Below are 15,931 nucleotides of genomic sequence, written 5' to 3'. Positions count from 1 at the left end.
TCTCAATCTTACTCTTATATCTCCTAGTCTCAATAGATCTAGTGTATATTGGTTTTCGCGAGTTAGTTCTTGGAGTTTATCCAGAAGGATAACAATTTTAGTCTAAGATTTATTCAAATTGTTCTAGTGCTGAAATTACAAGTAGTTTCAGCACTTACAAATAAGTGTCAATGTTAGAGATGGAATATGATTGGTTACTAAGTAATATTTTATAGTGATAGTTTTATCAATAATATAATTGTACTTATATCCAAGTATAAACACTAGTTTAGAACTGGTTCCACCCATCCGAGGTTCAGAGAGTTTGTAGTTTTTAATTGTTTATTGTAGAGAAGGACGGGTGATGTAGTTTTCTTTGGAAGTTTTGAGCGGTGACTTCTTGAAGAGGGGAGAGATGTAGCTGTTTGCGTAGATAGAAGAAGAAGATTGTTCTGGTTCGTGTTTCAAGATGGGTCTCGTTGATCGTGGGTAGTCTTGCGTGATTGTCTCAAGACTTCTGATCGATGCAATGATGTATCGATTTCATTATATTTAGAGCAAGACTACGTGCAGGGTGAAGTTAAACCGTTCCGTGTGAAGTGCCAGGTGACTAGGATCGGTATGTGAGATCAACATTGAGATGTCCATTGGCCTGGTTTCATGGGTTTCCTTTGCTGAGATGTTGAGTACATACTTAAAATCCTTTGAGGCTAGTGAATTCGGCAACAAACCAGATAGATTTGCCATTCCAGAGTTGGAATGTAGTCGAGTTGTCATCTCCTTCCTTGCTGCCATGCTCGTTCTTTGGGCTCTAAGAAATCTTTACATACTGCATTTATATATTTACAAGTTGTTAGTTAAGTTTTGGTTTCAGTTATTTATTATTAGTTATTATCGCAAAAGCGTTTTGATTTTAGTTCGGTTATCTGAAGCCACTCTGATCAAAAATAGAGTATCGTAGTGCCGTAGTGCATGGTGTGGGCATGTACTTTGAGCGACGTCGTTCTTGTGGGTTAGGTCAGAAGTGGATTAACTTTTTATGGTCTCTTTGTGCAGAGTCTCTTTATATGCTCAACCTTTTGCAACATTTAAGTTTCGTGTTTTTCTTTTTTGTTTTGTTTTGATTGTATCTTTTTCTGAAAAGTAGAGTCATTTGTTTTGGGTTTGTCTTCGACGTTTTTGTGTTTTGTTTGGTTTTAATAAAACTTGAGGTGGCTTTAAAAGAAATTGTTTATTCAGTTCTAACCTGGGTTGAATCTGGTTTGGGTACCGTGAGAATTTCTTTCTTAGTCATGCTATTAAATTGTGGTTTTGTGGCGTTCGTAAGTTGCGTTGGTTGGTTAAGCTTACTTTTATAAATCCTTCCAACCAGCATAGGGGAAAATTTGAAACGTGTAAAAACAAGTTAGAGTTGCTATCATCGAAAGCTAAAACATGAAATTCATCATTTAAACAATTCTTCGTGGGCAAGCCGTGAGATTGTGGAAATAGTAAACGGTTTATGGGCGAGTGAAAAATTCAAAATAGTTACATACTGCGATTGTTAAATTGACTTTGAAAAGTTAATAGAAAAGAGTTTGCAATTTTTGTTTGTTTTTATTCGTTTCAGATGAAAGAATGGTGAAATCTGAAACAGAAAAGTGAGACATATACAAAGAATGATTACTATGTCTTTCAATTCATTAGTTGTTTTATTTAATTATATTTACAAAAAGTTGTCGTCGGCGAAAAAAACCCTATGCGAAATTAGTGCGAGTTTTGTTTGTTGATCTGAGGAGTTTGGCAAGCTTGTGGATGGCATTTGCAGTCTGAAGGAGAGGCCATAGGAGCTTTTGAGTGCTCGGATGATGTTGTACTCTTCATTATTGAAGGAGATTTCATCGGATATATTGGATTATGTTATACAGCTACTGATTGTACTTAGTATTGTGAATGTATTCTAGAATGTGGACTTCGATGGGCTGTATATATTCGTGGGGGATGATGAGTGGGGGGGGGGGGATTCTTCATCATCAAAGTATTTGGTTGGTGGGTAGAATAAATATATTTGTCTTGTGGGATCAAAGTTACGGAGGATGCAGTGTATGTTAGTTTTTGTACACAATAAATGAAATTTAGAAAAAATGGTAATATGTATTTGGAGTTATTGAAATTGAATCTGTGCTGTGGGTTTTAGGATGGTGTTTTACCTATGTAGTGGTGTTGAATAAACGTATAATAGGTGTATGTTTGGGTTAGTTTAGTGGGTAACATTATCTCGTGTGAGCAGTGCAAGTCACGTTCTTTTGCTGTGAGAAAAAGAAAAGTTAGTGAAAAGTGATCAAATTTATTGAAATAAGAATCATAATGAAATAAGAATCATTTTGGTGTCTCTGAGTGCGGTGGAAATAATTTTGTCATCCATGACTAGGAGAGATGTGTTCTGTTATTGCTGTAATTTTATAGTTTCGTGTTAGCAAAGATAATGGATGATAACTATGAAAAATTTGTAATTGTGGTGCAGTAGGTGTTGTATTTCTCTTATCTTGTGAAGTATCGTATTTGTTAGGTGTGTTTGATAGTTTTTTTTGTATTCACATACTGGAGCGTCAAAAAGAAATTTCATAAGTAAGTTTGAAAATATTCCAAAAAATCTTGCAAACAACATGCGTGCTACACTAGCTTGTTGGCTGACTTGTGTATCTTTTGCGCATGTGATATAGATTCTTTATACAAATGAGATGAGAAATCCAAAAAAATACATTGTGTGTAAAATAGTCAATCCTTATAAGATGTAATAAGGGCATCCTAGAAAAGCGAGAAGTAGGTTTTTTAGGTTTACAAAACTAAAAATTTTAACAGGTTTTTTTTCACCGTTTAGATATTTGTATTTTTTTTTATTTCTTTAAAGTATCCGGTAAAGTCTTAACATAGAAGTCTGAAAATCCTTCGGTTTTGGAAAATTTTCTTAAATTTCGATCTATTGATTGTCTTTGGATTGTGTCCATTCTTGTAGGAAGTTCTTGAAAGTGTAGTGTGCGAGTGTGATGATGTATATCGGATCTGGAATATATACCTATTAATTGTACATCTATATTGGGGTTACGAGCAATAGCTCTGATACTTTGTAGTGAAAATTTTCTTTAATGGTTGCATAAGTGTGGGGTATCGGGTGAGTAGATAGTATTTGTCTTCATCTGGGTTTAGCTGTACAACATTGTTACTATTTCACATCCACATGTATCCCAAAAAGATGTTCGTCTGGAAAATGTATCGACAAAATGTACTTTATTTTTGTAGGTTATAGGGATTCTTTTGTAACATTGTTAGTCTTCAAAAGTATATATAATATTGATACTTTCTTAGTACTTGTGTAGTACCATAGTTATTCCCTTCGTAATCGATAACACTTGATCTATTGCCTGATAAAAAGTATCCTGCTTAAAGTATTTTTAATACTGCTAGCACAAAATATTGTAGAAATTGTGTTCGATATAGTTCACATAAGTGATGGAGTGTTTCTAGTTCTGATAATGATATTCCTTGAAACTTTCTGCTTATTGTGTAATCCAATCTCATATCTAAGTGGATATCATAGTGGATTGCGCCAAAATAATTATTGTTCATCAGTGATAGTACTTGTAAGCGTGTGCTGCCTTTATCTTGTGGGCGAAACGTTCCACCAATAATTCCTGTTTTTTTAAAAAATATACTGGGATGTATGAGTTTTTGTCACATTAACTGTGGTACGTTTGAGATGCAGTGTATGTTAGTTTTTGTACACAATAAATGAAATTTAGAAAAAATGGTAATATGTATTTGGAGTTATTGAAATTGAATCTGTGCTGTGGGTTTTAGGATGGTGTTTTACCTATGTAGTGGTGTTGAATAAACGTATAATAGGTGTATGTTTGGGTTAGTTTAGTGGGTAACATTATCTCGTGTGAGCAGTGCAAGTCACGTTCTTTTGCTGTGAGAAAAAGAAAAGTTAGTGAAAAGTGATCAAATTTATTGAAATAAGAATCATAATGAAATAAGAATCATTTTGGTGTCTCTGAGTGCGGTGGAAATAATTTTGTCATCCATGACTAGGAGAGATGTGTTCTGTTATTGCTGTAATTTTATAGTTTCGTGTTAGCAAAGATAATGGATGATAACTATGAAAAATTTGTAATTGTGGTGCAGTAGGTGTTGTATTTCTCTTATCTTGTGAAGTATCGTATTTGTTAGGTGTGTTTGATAGTTTTTTTTGTATTCACATACTGGAGCGTCAAAAAGAAATTTCATAAGTAGATTTGAAAATATTCCAAAAAATCTTGCAAACAACATGCGTGCTACACTAGCTTGTTGGCTGACTTGTGTATCTTTTGCGCATGTGATATAGATTCTTTATACAAATGAGATGAGAAATCCAAAAAAATACATTGTGTGTAAAATAGTCAATCCTTATAAGATGTAATAAGGGCATCCTAGAAAAGCGAGAAGTAGGTTTTTTAGGTTTACAAAACTAAAAATTTTAACAGGTTTTTTTTTCACCGTTTAGATATTTGTATTTTTTTTATTTCTTTAAAGTATCCGGTAAAGTCTTAACATAGAAGTCTGAAAATCCTTCGGTTTTGGAAAATTTTCTTAAATTTCGATCTATTGATTGTCTTTGGATTGTGTCCATTCTTGTAGGAAGTTCTTGAAAGTGCAGTGTGCGAGTGTGATGATGTATATCGGATCTGGAATATATACCTATTAATTGTACATCTATATTGGGGTTACGAGCAATAGCTCTGATACTTTGTAGTGAAAATTTTCTTTAATGGTTGCATAAGTGTGGGGTATCGGGTGAGTAGATAGTATTTGTCTTCATCTGGGTTTAGCTGTACAACATTGTTACTATTTCACATCCACATGTATCCCAAAAAGATGTTCGTCTGGAAAATGTATCGACAAAATGTACTTTATTTTTGTAGGTTATAGGGATTCTTTTGTAACATTGTTAGTCTTCAAAAGTATATATAATATTGATACTTTCTTAGTACTTGTGTAGTACCATAGTTATTCCCTTCGTAATCGATAACACTTGATCTATTGCCTGATAAAAAGTATCCTGCTTAAAGTATTTTTAATACTGCTAGCACAAAATATTGTAGAAATTGTGTTCGATATAGTTCACATAAGTGATGGAGTGTTTCTAGTTCTGATAATGATATTCCTTGAAACTTTCTGCTTATTGTGTAATCCAATCTCATATCTAAGTGGATATCATAGTGGATTGCGCCAAAATAATTATTGTTCATCAGTGATAGTACTTGTAAGCGTGTGCTGCCTTTATCTTGTGGGCGAAACGTTCCACCAATAATTCCTGTTTTTTTAAAAAATATACTGGGATGTATGAGTTTTTGTCACATTAACTGTGGTACGTTTGAGATGGGTTAATTATTAATTTTTCTGTTTTCGTGGCAAAACTTTTTTCGTATTCGACGAGAATTTCTGAATTGGGTTTTACTTTTGCAGGCGAGTTCTGTTTCGGGATAGATTTGAAAAAATGTTAATAAATTTTCAATTCCACTGATATTTTTATAACGATTTCTGTTTGATCGAATTTTATCAGGGTTTACTTTTTCAAAGGGAATTGATTCAATGAAATACTTTTTATGAGATTTCATCATTCTTGGGTGAATTCTTGAAATTTGAAATGTGATACATGTGTCTTCAGGTGTAAGGTAAGCGTATCCCTCGTTGTATTATTGTGTCGTCGTTTAAATGTTGTGTTAACCGAGATTTTTCAAATAGAAATTTTCAATCAAAAACATTATTTTTTTGATAACCTTTAGTTTTGGTGTCTGCTTTACAGTTAGAAGGGTTAATTATTCTGATGTGTAGTATCCAATTTGTAACATGGACATCATAATTTAATCTTCCATGTGCGCCGTGGAATGGATATTTGTCATCTAATTTCATATGACCTTGGTATCTTTCAAGTTGTGCTTGATGTGCAGAGTATGAAAAAACTTGAAAACTTAACTGTTTTCGAATTATGCCTTTGTTTGTGGTTATTTTTAATCGTTTGAGTTTGTTTTATTTTCGTCGGTGTTAAGATGTAAAAGTCTTTTGATGTTGAAAAAATGTTGCTTTCATAGAAAATTTTGTGATCGAGTCCATTTTTGTTTCCATTTGAGACTTGGGAACAAGGTTATTTTTTCTCTAACAATTTTGCTGCGAATTTATATCCTGTTAAGGTTGTAGCTCGGGCTTTTGAATAAAGTGTCGCTGCTATATTTGTTGTTTCTTTTTCTTGTGTTTCTGATTCGCATTGAGTTTTTTGGTTTATGGCGTTTTTATGTAGTGTTTTTTGTTCGTTTTCTTCGCAATCATAGTGTGTGACTAATACATTTTGTGGTCCTGTTCAAGGGGAGGGATTTTTATGGGATGTTGGTACTAAAAGATCAAGGGGAGAAAGGGTTTTTAGGAAATAAAACTCTTGAAAGATACATGTGTAGGATAGTCCCGAGTATGGGTTATAGAATGTTTTGTATCCAAGTGTCTTTTTTGTATATCTACTTTATTTATAGATAAGTTCGGTTGTGATTTATGGGGGACGTAACGATTGAGCTGCTATACTTTGTGGAGCTAGGGCTAATGGACTAAATTATTTATTTTAACTGCTCTTTCAAGTTTAAGTGATAAATTGTCTTGTGTGAGGATCTGTATATTGTGTTCTTGGATGTCTTTGTGAAAATCGTGTCGGTTTTGTAATCTGTTGGGTGCCCAATTATGCAACCTTTTGCTATCAAGATGTTGACCAAATAAGGGAGGGGTTGCTACGAAAGTATTCCAATCTAATCGTAGAAGTACATTGTTGGTTAAGATTTCTCTATATCTATCATCTAAATTTGTAAGGAAATTTTAGGGAAATGTTGTTGTTTGAGTTTGACTTAATGTTGAAGGGCCTAAAATTAGTGATAAAGTTTCTGGTAGTGACAAAGATGTATCGGATGAGATATCTATAGGGTCATTTACTAAATTGGCTGACCTCGAGTGAAAGCTTGTGTCATTCAACGTGGGAGACGTTGTGTTGAAGTTAAGGGGTTGAGGAGATTTTCACAAACTTGTTCAGATGGGGGTTGATCCTAATCAATCCGATGGTACGTTTGGACTATTTTGTTGTGAAATTAATTTTAATGGTGGGGGGTATTTTGAATTGTGTTAATGTAAAGATCTAGAGGATTTGGGGATGGCAATGAGGGTATATTAGAATGAACTCTGGGTGTTGCAAAAGTTCCATTTTGTCTGGGAGGGAGTATTTTTCTATCTATTGTAGATGTTTGATTTTGATTTTTACTAGGATGTCTTGTTCTAATAAGTTCTTGTTGGAGAGAAGGAAAGATTTTGTATGTTGGTTGGTATTGCGGTTCGCTTTGACGAGCATGGCGAACTACGGGTTTCAAAGATTCTGATAGTAACGCGTGTCTTTCTTCAAATGTATAGAGACTTTCTTGAAATGAATTGCGTGTTGATGATTGGGGTTGATTCATTTGAATAGACGATGGTGTTGTCAGAAGTTCCTTGGATCTCGTAGTTGGTGGAGATTATTGTGTTGGTTGTTGATTAGCATTTTTGAAATGTTTGAATTAATTTTTTCTTATGAAGAAACTCTAAGTTCGGTTATCTGAAGCCACTCTGATCAAAAATAGAGTATCGTAGTGCCGTAGTGCATGGTGTGGGCATGTACTTTGAGCGACGTCGTTCTTGTGGGTTAGGTCAGAAGTGGATTAACTTTTTATGGTCTCTTTGTGCAGAGTCTCTTTATATGCTCAACCTTTTGCAACATTTAAGTTTCGTGTTTTTCTTTTTTGTTTTGTTTTGATTGTATCTTTTTCTGAAAAGTAGAGTCATTTGTTTTGGGTTTGTCTTCGACGTTTTTGTGTTTTGTTTGGTTTTAATAAAACTTGAGGTGGCTTTAAAAGAAATTGTTTATTCAGTTCTAACCTGGGTTGAATCTGGTTTGGGTACCGTGAGAATTTCTTTCTTAGTCATGCTATTAAATTGTGGTTTTGTGGCGTTCGTAAGCTGCGTTGGTTGGTTAAGCTTACTTTTATAAATCCTTCCAACCAGCATAGGGGAAAATTTGAAACGTGTAAAAACAAGTTAGAGTTGCTATCATCGAAAGCTAAAACATGAAATTCATCATTTAAACAATTCTTCGTGGGCAAGCCGTGAGATTGTGGAAATAGTAAACGGTTTATGGGCGAGTGAAAAATTCAAAATAGTTACATACTGCGATTGTTAAATTGACTTTGAAAAGTTTATAGAAAAGAGTTTGCAATCTTTGTTTGTTTTTATTCGTTTCAGATGAAAGAATGGTGAAATCTGAAACAGAAAAGTGAGACATATACAAAGAATGATTACTATGTCTTTCAATTCATTAGTTGTTTTATTTAATTATATTTACAAAAAGTTGTCGTCGGCGAAAAAAACCCTATGCGAAATTAGTGCGAGTTTTGTTTGTTGATCTGAGGAGTTTGGCAAGCTTGTGGATGGCATTTGCAGTCTGAAGGAGAGGCCATAGGAGCTTTTGAGTGCTCGGATGATGTTGTACTCTTCATTATTGAAGGAGATTTCATGGGATATATTGGATTATGTTATACAGCTACTGATTGTACTTAGTATTGTGAATGTATTCTAGAATGTGGACTTCGATGGGCTGTATATATTCGTGGGGGATGATGAGTGGGGGGGGGGATTCTTCATCATCAAAGTATTTGGTTGGTGGGTAGAATAAATATATTTGTCTTGTGGGATCAAAGTTACGGAGGATGCAGTGTATGTTAGTTTTTGTACACAATAAATGAAATTTAGAAAAAATGGTAATATGTATTTGGAGTTATTGAAATTGAATCTGTGCTGTGGGTTTTAGGATGGTGTTTTACTTATGTAGTGGTGTTGAATAAACGTATAATAGGTGTATGTTTGGGTTAGTTTAGTGGGTAACATTATCTCGTGTGAGCAGTGCAAGTCACGTTCTTTTGCTGTGAGAAAAAGAAAAGTTAGTGAAAAGTGATCAAATTTATTGAAATAAGAATCATAATGAAATAAGAATCATTTTGGTGTCTCTGAGTGCGGTGGAAATAATTTTGTCATCCATGACTGGGAGAGATGTGTTCTGTTATTGCTGTAATTTTATAGTTTCGTGTTAGCAAAGATAATGGATGATAACTATGAAAAATTTGTAATTGTGGTGCAGTAGGTGTTGTATTTCTCTTATCTTGTGAAGTATCGTATTTGTTAGGTGTGTTTGATAGTTTTTTTTGTATTCACATACTGGAGCGTCAAAAAGAAATTTCATAAGTAAGTTTGAAAATATTCCAAAAAATCTTGCAAACAACATGCGTGCTACACTAGCTTGTTGGCTGACTTGTGTATCTTTTGCGCATGTGATATAGATTCTTTATACAAATGAGATGAGAAATCCAAAAAAAAACATTGTGTGTAAAATAGTCAATCCTTCTAAGATGTAATAAGGGCATCCTAGAAAAGCGAGAAGTAGGTTTTTTAGGTTTACAAAACTAAAAATTTTAACAGGTTTTTTTTCACCGTTTAGATATTTGTATTTTTTTTTTATTTCTTTAAAGTATCCGGTAAAGTCTTAACATAGAAGTCTGAAAATCCTTCGGTTTTGGAAAATTTTCTTAAATTTCGATCTATTGATTGTCTTTGGATTGTGTCCATTCTTGTAGGAAGTTCTTGAAAGTGTAGTGTGCGAGTGTGATGATGTATATCGGATCTGGAATATATACCTATTAATTGTACATCTATATTGGGGTTACGAGCAATAGCTCTGATACTTTGTAGTGAAAATTTTCTTTAATGGTTGCATAAGTGTGGGGTATCGGGTGAGTAGATAGTATTTGTCTTCATCTGGGTTTAGCTGTACAACATTGTTACTATTTCACATCCACATGTATCCCAAAAAGATGTTCGTCTGGAAAATGTATCGACAAAATGTACTTTATTTTTGTAGGTTATAGGGATTCTTTTGTAACATTGTTAGTCTTCAAAAGTATATATAATATTGATACTTTCTTAGTACTTGTGTAGTACCATAGTTATTCCCTTCGTAATCGATAACACTTGATCTATTGCCTGATAAAAAGTATCCTGCTTAAAGTATTTTTAATACTGCTAGCACAAAATATTGTAGAAATTGTGTTCGATATAGTTCACATAAGTGATGGAGTGTTTCTAGTTCTGATAATGATATTCCTTGAAACTTTCTGCTTATTGTGTAATCCAATCTCATATCTAAGTGGATATCATAGTGGATTGCGCCAAAATAATTATTGTTCATCAGTGATAGTACTTGTAAGCGTGTGCTGCCTTTATCTTGTGGGCGAAACGTTCCACCAATAATTCCTGTATTTTTAAAAAATATACTGGGATGTATGAGTTTTTGTCACATTAACTGTGGTACGTTTGAGATGGGTTAATTATTAATTTTTCTGTTTTCGTGGCAAAACTTTTTTCGTATTCGACGAGAATTTCTCAATTGGGTTTTACTTTTGCAGGCGAGTTCTGTTTCGGGATAGATTTGAAAAAATGTTAATATATTTTCAATTCCACTGATATTTTTATAACGATTTCTGTTTGATCGAATTTTATCAGGGTTTACTTTTTCAAAGGGAATTGATTCAATGAAATACTTTTGATGAGATTTCATCATTCTTGGGTGAATTCTTGAAATTTGAAATGTGATACATGTGTCTTCAGGTGTAAGGTAAGCGTATCCCTCGTTGTATTATTGTGTCGTCGTTTAAATGTTGTGTTAACCGAGATTTTTCAAATAGAAATTTTCAATCAAAAACATTATTTTTTTGATAACCTTTAGTTTTGGTGTCTGCTTTACAGTTAGAAGGGTTAATTATTCTGATGTGTAGTATCCAATTTGTAACATGGACATCATAATTTAATCTTCCATGTGCGCCGTGGAATGGATATTTGTCATCTAATTTCATATGACCTTGGTATCTTTCAAGTTGTGCTTGATGTGCAGAGTATGAAAAAACTTGAAAACTTAACTGTTTTCGAATTATGCCTTTGTTTGTGGTTATTTTTAATCGTTTGAGTTTGTTTTATTTTCGTCGGTGTTAAGATGTAAAAGTCTTTTGATGTTGAAAAAATGTTGCTTTCATAGAAAATTTTGTGATCGAGTCCATTTTTGTTTCCATTTGAGACTTGGGAACAAGGTTATTTTTTCTCTAACAATTTTGCTGCGAATTTATATCCTGTTAAGGTTGTAGCTCGGGCTTTTGAATAAAGTGTCGCTGCTATATTTGTTGTTTCTTTTTCTTGTGTTTCTGATTCGCATTGAGTTTTTTGGTTTATGGCGTTTTTATGTAGTGTTTTTTGTTCGTTTTCTTCGCAATCATAGTGTGTGACTAATACATTTTGTGGTCCTGTTCAAGGGGAGGGATTTTTATGGGATGTTGGTACTAAAAGATCAAGGGGAGAAAGGGTTTTTAGGAAATAAAACTCTTGAAAGATACATGTGTAGGATAGTCCCGAGTATGGGTTATAGAATGTTTTGTATCCAAGTGTCTTTTTTGTATATCTACTTTATTTATAGATAAGTTCGGTTGTGATTTATGGGGGACGTAACGATTGAGCTGCTATACTTTGTGGAGCTAGGGCTAATGGACTAAATTATTTATTTTAACTGCTCTTTCAAGTTTAAGTGATAAATTGTCTTGTGTGAGGATCTGTATATTGTGTTCTTGGATGTCTTTGTGAAAATCGTGTCGGTTTTGTAATCTGTTGGGTGCCCAATTATGCAACCTTTTGCTATCAAGATGTTGACCAAATAAGGGAGGGGTTGCTACGAAAGTATTCCAATCTAATCGTAGAAGTACATTGTTGGTTAAGATTTCTCTATATCTATCATCTAAATTTGTAAGGAAATTTTAGGGAAATGTTGTTGTTTGAGTTTGACTTAATGTTGAAGGGCCTAAAATTAGTGATAAAGTTTCTGGTAGTGACAAAGATGTATCGGATGAGATATCTATAGGGTCATTTACTAAATTGGCTGACCTCGAGTGAAAGCTTGTGTCATTCAACGTGGGAGACGTTGTGTTGAAGTTAAGGGGTTGAGGAGATTTTCACGAACTTGTTCAGATGGGGGTTGATCCTAATCAATCCGATGGTACGTTTGGACTATTTTGTTGTGAAATTAATTTTAATGGTGGGGGGTATTTTGAATTGTGTTAATGTAAAGATCTAGAGGATTTGGGGATGGTAATGAGGGTATATTAGAATGAACTCTGGGTGTTGCAAAAGTTCCATTTTGTCTGGGAGGGAGTATTTTTCTATCTATTGTAGATGTTTGATTTTGATTTTTACTAGGATGTCTTGTTCTAATAAGTTCTTGTTGGAGAGAAGGAAAGATTTTGTATGTTGGTTGGTATTGCGGTTCGCTTTGACGAGCATGGCGAACTACGGGTTTCAAAGATTCTGATAGTAACGCGTGTCTTTCTTCAAATGTATAGAGACTTTCTTGAAATGAATTGCGTGTTGATGATTGGGGTTGATTCATTTGAATAGACGATGGTGTTGTCAGAAGTTCCTTGGATCTCGTAGTTGGTGGAGATTATTGTGTTGGTTGTTGATTAGCATTTTTGAAATGTTTGAATTAATTTTTTCTTATGAAGAAACTCTAAGTTGTTTATAATATTCCTCTATGAAAATGATTAAGAGGATGGTTGCTAGTGCAAATATGATTATTGCTTTTTTTAAACACTCACATATTGTCAAAATTAGGGAAACTAGAAAAGTGACAAAATTACTAAAAAAAGAATGATGTCTTCCTTGTTAATTAAAAGTCTTAACAATTAGATAGTTGCTGAAATATCGTTTCTGAGAAGGTGGTCAAGGATTTTGAGAAATTTAGGTAGGCTTTTGTGAGGGAATAAAAAAATATGAAAAAACTGCAAAAAAATATGAGGAGGAGGAATTTTTCAAAGGTGTCTACAATACAAAAATTACTGAGATGAGAAGAGATTGTGAAAAAAAGAAAACAATTTGAAATTGATGTCTTGAGAAGTCGAACTGTTTGAGAGAGAAGCATTTGAGAAATGATCCGTTAAATCGAATTATTTTTTTTATTTTCCGAATCAAAAATTGAGTGTAGTCGGGTTGTCTATTGATTTTTGACAATTGGGTTGGATATTGGCAATTCCTGGTGAAGGCAAGTCTGAAGGTCTAGGAATGAGCTTACTAGTTTTGTTTTTACTTATTCGATGAATAAGGGTATTCAGGATTTATATCTACTTTAGGCTAAATGATCAAGTCGTATTTTTTCTTTTGGCTTACTTAATATTTTTTCTTGGGGGAAATGTGGAGTGTAAGTTGAGACAATATTATTGTTTGAGTTTTGTTCAATTTAGTTGTCAAAATCTAGCGTGTTGCTTTTTCTGTCCTGGAAGTCTTTAAGTTATAGTTTCATTGGTGTTTGAAGGGAGCATTGTGTCGGCTAAGAAAGTGGTGTAAGCATGGGGTGATGTTTAAGTAGATTCTGATTGGCTGAAATTGAACTAGTTATTTAAGAGTGTTCACATGAACTATGTAAAAAGAGGAAAAATTTACCACACTTAAAATGCTTAAAATGATTAATTATTTGGGAAAGGCTTCTGAAATTCAATTTTCTTTAATTTTTTAAACTGTGGGATGAAAACTTTGTATTCTTTCCGTGGTTGATTTCGGAGTCGTGATGATTGTCGTTGTTGAGATTTTCATTTTGTTTCCTGTGGTAAAATGTTTTCTTTTAGTTTTCAATTTTTCCTTTGTTTTTGAGGTATTTGGTAATTGCTGATTTGTTGTGATTTTGGTTGGGTAACTTAACTTCTTTGTTTTTTGATTCTAATAATTGTGTTGATCAATTTATAAGTTGATTTTGTTGATGATTATCATTTGAGTTGTCATGGACAACCTTGAGTCCTAAAAAGGAGTATAACTGTTTTACTTCGGGAAGAGCGTGTTTTTTTGGGTAATATGGTAAAAGATTGTTTCTGTGTTGAACTATTTTCTTTTTTTTTCAGTCAATAAGTTTATATGTTACATCAGTGGGCTTGTCGATAATTTGAATTGGTCCTTTTCGGATTGATTGTAATTTTTCAGGCATTCCTTTTTTTTTTACAAAATTTGGTATGAGGACATATGTTCCAATTTTCAAGTTTGTAGCTGGTGTGAAACGTGAATTAAATTTAGGTTAAATATTTTGTCTTTGTAATAGTTTTTTTGCTCTTTTTTCGATAAATTTCATAGTGTTGTTTATCTCTATTTAAAACCCATTCCGTATGTGGTATGTGTGCCGTAGGATACTTTTAGGATTTGCAGGTAATGAAAATGATCTTCATCGTGCGTATGGAACAATAAATTATAACAAATTGACTCTTTAGAAGGTTGCCAATGACCTTGTGCTTTTTTTGAGGAATTTGTTGTGAAAAAAATTGATTTCCGTGGTTTTTGATTGAAAAACAAATCATAAGGTGATAACCTTAGAGTTGTTGTTATATGTGAGTTATAAGCTAGGGGAAATAAATACACGTCTGTTGACCATTCAGCATATTTTGTATCGTTTTCGTTTATAATACATCTGAGGTACTTTTGTAGTGAACGGTTCATGGGGCACGAGACGTTTAGGATTTATGTTTAATGCTATAAAGTTGGGATAATGTGATGATTTCTTTATTTATGAATTCAGTGCCATTATCTGTGACAAGGATTTCTGGTAATCCATATTTTGCTATCCAGTGTTTGTAGAGTGTTGTATATGCGTAATAAGCATTACAATGAGTTACAGGGGCGAGTGTGTAAATGTACCAACTATAACCGTTATACATGAGTTTCCTTCTGAGGTAGGTGATAACGGTCCTTTTGTATCAAATAAGATTTTGTGGTTGAAATATAAACTTTGTACTCTAAAGTCTTGTACTTCTGCTATTTGTTTCTGATAGGGGTTATGGTTTTTCTAATTGGCATGTTATGCAACTGTTACATAAAAAAAATTCCAAATTGATGCATTTGGAAAGTAAAAATTTTGTATAAAATTTGAATATGTTTTTTTCTGATTCTGCATGTCCTTTTGTGGTTAAGGGTTGTGAAATGTGAAATGCTAGGAGTATCATAATTAGTGGTAGACAGGGTACGTTTAATTCAGATGTTTCTTTTTCCAAAATATTGTTGTTTTCATTTATGGATGTGTTATTAAATTTTCTTAAGTATCTAGGTGTTTTGTTTCCTAGAATTGTGATATCTGCCTTTAAGTGTTTTCTTTTATTTTTTTGCCAAGATTTAAATTTTTCTCTGACTGGTTCAAGTTTCTGATATATCTGTAGCAGTTCCAGTGTCATTTTTTCTGTGGCTGTTAGAAAATTATATAAATTCCGGTTTTTGAGAGAGGTATATTATCTAGAGGGTCCTGTAGATTAAAAACCTGATTTTTTGTGTAATTTGAGTCAAAAGCTGGGGGAACAGATAAGTTTGTTTGATCAGTTAATTTTTCTTTTACTACTAAAGGAAACAGCCCTGTCCTATACTTTTTTTGCTCAAGTGGTTTTTGTTGTGTATTGTTCTTGATCCATGATGAATATGGTATCGGTTTAAATGTAGAGTTTCTTAACAAGTCTAATTCGTAATGATTAAATTAGCAATCTAGTAATAGTGGAAAATGCTGTGAATTGTTTATTTGTGCCTTATCAAAGTCAGTTTTTACTGGATCTTTACATTCTTATCGTGGTGATGTTTTGTCTTTTGCAAGGAAAAATTATATATTTTGCGGTATTTCTACCGTCGCTTTTCCTGTTATCAATTCAGGCGGTGTATTTTGACTGAGTTAATCTGGTGTTGCAAGATTTTTCCCTGCATTCAAGACTATATGTAAGTTTGGGATTTTCATTAGAATTAGTTGAAATCTATAAACTCTATGGTTAGG

Source organism: Symsagittifera roscoffensis, chromosome 10 (genome assembly GCF_963678635.1).
Source record: "Symsagittifera roscoffensis chromosome 10, txSymRosc1.1, whole genome shotgun sequence".
In the NCBI taxonomy this organism is placed as follows: domain Eukaryota; kingdom Metazoa; phylum Xenacoelomorpha; order Acoela; family Convolutidae; genus Symsagittifera; species Symsagittifera roscoffensis.
Note: the sequence above shows the minus strand (reverse complement) of the source record.